The following is a 3,671-nucleotide window of genomic DNA, read 5'->3' as shown; positions in this document are numbered from 1 at the left end:
TCCACCTGAGCTCTCAACAGATTTTTTGAATCCGAGTATCATCAAAAGATTTGCTGAAGATCACATGTTTCATTATCTAGCACTGTCCTTACACAAGCATGGCATTAAACCTAAAGCTACCTGGTTTCATCCAGCAGCCGCTTTCCTGAATATTTTTGCCATTTTATCAGGACAGTCATTCATTGAGGAAGACTTATGGTATTTATGGTGTACTACGGTACTTCATAATTATCCCATTTTATTCCCAACAATGAAGATGCTTGAATTTCTAGAAAATCCAGGAAATGAATCCTCATTACTTTGGAATTGGTTAGAATGGTATCAACCACTGGATCTTTGGAAGAAAAACCTCAAGTTAGAGCTCGAGAGAATGGAGACTTGGAAGTTAAGTAACGAAGAACAGAACAAGTATGTGACTATTACAATAATTCATCGACCTTATTTCCAACATCCTACAACAAAGTTTCTTTGGACTCAGAATCAAGTTAGGATCTGGTCAACATTTCCAAGTATCTCAATATTCCAAGGGGAAGATAAACCACCCTTTCACCAAGCCGAGCTAATAATCCAGCTCCATGAGCTAAATGGAACTTATGGTGAAGTAATTAACCTTAGCTCCACCTGCTCTCATCTGAAGCCGATGGATATTATCTGTTTCCCTCTAAAGGAAGATCCTCCTACTATTCATAATCAAGGGAAAAAGGTCATACCAACCATCAAGAGTGTTTCCAACAAAACTCTTAGTGCAGTAGACCTAAGTGGACCAGGATGTGTAATAATGCATGATGCACAAGATCCTTATCCAGAGCCATCTTAGCCCTTTGAAGAACCAGAGCCAATGCTTTTTGACGACAGCGGGAATCTGTCTGACATGAATATGTCGCCAGAACATGAACCCATATGCAAAAGACGAAACTAGTGTGCTGAGTCATCTGTCGTTTATTGTAAAATAAATCACTTTAGTAATTATGTTGATAAAGTGTGACAATAATGTGTGATACACATCTACCAGGATGATGATGTAAGCAATGATGTAAAAAACCACTAAGTGTTGTTTGTATTAGGACTCCTCTGCCTATATAAGGAGCCCATATCTTCACTTGTAAGATCATCGAGTTATCTATCAATCAATAATATCAGTGTGTTCTAAAAACATGTCTTTCTAAACTCCTTATTTCCTTTCTGAAAGCTTGATTCTTGTTAATATGACATAAACTCTTGAGATTCCGGAGAAGATGGCTCTTCAAGATATAGAGTATGCTCTACACTTGCCCTTCAAGGGATATGGTGTATCAGAAATATATCCGACCAAAGATCCATTGTTACGGCCCTCTTTGCTATCTGTATAATGGCAAATATAGTAGCTGTGGTTTGAGAAAGTAGGCCAGAAGGCCGAATAACTCGCCTTGTGAACTATTTGATCATTGTATGAATAGTAGAGGGGCTCCCGAACTCAGTGGTATCAGAGCCTAACTACAATCTGAGCAATCTTCTCTGTCCTTTTTCTCGAGGGTATATGTTATAACAATAGGATGAAGGTGAGTAGGAAGGAAACCTCCACAAACATGAGTGACAACCAAATAGACTCCCCCAGATCTAGCTTTGTAAATCACACCTCAAAAATCTCAATTGTAGGATCTATCTCCAGATCCACATACTGTTCTACCGAAGTTGCCCTGAGCTGACACTTATCCAGTTTGGTAGTCTGGATAAACTCTTTGACTCCTGGCCGAGGAGTTGAGATTAATTTTCTGATAGACCATGTGAAGCCAGACTTATGCCTTCTAAAGACATTATATGGACTGAGAAGTGGTGGTACTGCTGTTTCGATCTGAGCACCTTCTGGAACATAGGAATATTCCACAAGGTTTTCTATTTTTGAAGCAAGGGTCTGTTTGCAAGAAGCAGGGATTGAGATTTTTGAGGTGTGATTTACAGAGCTAGATCTGGGGGAGTCTATTTGGTTGTCACTCATGTTTGTGGAGGTTTCCTTCCTACTCACCTTCATCCTATTGTTATAACATATACCCTCGAGAAAAAGGACAGAGAAGATTGCTCAGATTGCAGTTAGGCTCTGATACCACTGAGTTCGGGAGCACCTCATTTTATTAATTAGTTCCCTCATATCTCTCACTCACTATAAACTTTTTTCTTCTTCTACTCATCATAGTGAGGCACATTTTTGTTCATGTTCACTTGGGACTTGGATCCTCTCATATGCATTTTTGCTAGGCTTTATTTGTACACTAGTACAACTGAAAATATGTCGTTTCAATTTTGTATTCTAATGTGTACGGAGGGCCACATGGCAATCATTTTGGCATTATAACTCATCTTAAAAATGGCAGACCTAGATCTTAAAGACTTAAAATGAAAGAAAGCTACATATATGGTCAAAACCGTCAAATGCTTTGAATAATAACATGATATAAAAAATTAAATGAAAATTAGAAAGTTTGAGAGGCAAAAATCTTAAGCTTTAATTTATAAGCCTATACACTTTTGATGATTTATATATTTTTAAACAAAGCCACACTATTTAAAATGTGATTAATTTACCATGTAAGCTTGTTAACATTTTAAAGAAAATTCACCATTAATATTGAGTATGTGTTGCATGTGTTGCTAGATTTTGATTGCATATAATAATTCTAATTTATTTATTTAGTTGTATCAATGCGGTATCACCACAATTATATCAACAAAGTGTCATTATTATTTTAGATTTGACATTGACATATTTGAAAAGCAAAACTTAAATTTCGTATAAGAGTCACAAATCACAAGCATGCAAGATGTAATGTAGTTACAATAATTGAGTTATCAAGAGATGTTATTGAAAGTACGTACTAGTAGTTTAGCTATAGTCATTAATTTTTAATAAATAAAATGTGTTAATATATACACTTCACTCATATAGTATCAATATTCAATATCAATCGATCCACTTCTCTTATCTTAGCTTGGTTATTTTAATAAAATGATAACTTACTAATATTGGCAACATCACAACTGAAATGCAGTCAACAGTACACACATAAATCTTCATTTTATAATTTTTATTTTCATTTAACATAACAATAATATTTTAATTTATTATGCAGTAATTAAAGTGATGATGTGGTCCATTGGTATATAAAATAAAGGGAGAATATGAAAGCCGGTTGCCACTCATCAAATGGTCCATATACAACCACTAGTTTGTGACACGTGGAGGAGTTTAGAGCCTACGCGGCAGCTGCTGCACTCGTTTTCTGTCTCCTTAAATCCAAGACATATGTCCACATACACACATAAACATTTCCTCTTGATTTCTTCATGTCGACAAAAAAAAAACACTATTTCACATTACTCTTATTTGTTCCTATCTCATTATTTCTATTACTCTTTATCTTTTACACATTCTCATAGTAGTTTACATGATAATCTCAAATACTACAGCTCTACATAGAAATAGAAAAATACAAAACATCATGAAAGTTAGCAGCACCCATCAGGATAAACATTGCTCATTGATACCTATCTATTCAATTACATAATGAGATGAGACCTATATTATATTCAAATACACAACTTTGCTTTGCCAAAAACATCATTCATCTGTGATGTGTAAAAGTATCCGCATCTTCTAGCATCGCTTATATATAATGTGATTTCTCTTAAAACATTGA

Source organism: Lotus japonicus, chromosome 6 (assembly GCF_012489685.1).
Source record: "Lotus japonicus ecotype B-129 chromosome 6, LjGifu_v1.2".
Taxonomy (NCBI): Eukaryota; Viridiplantae; Streptophyta; class Magnoliopsida; order Fabales; family Fabaceae; genus Lotus; species Lotus japonicus.
Note: the sequence above shows the minus strand (reverse complement) of the source record.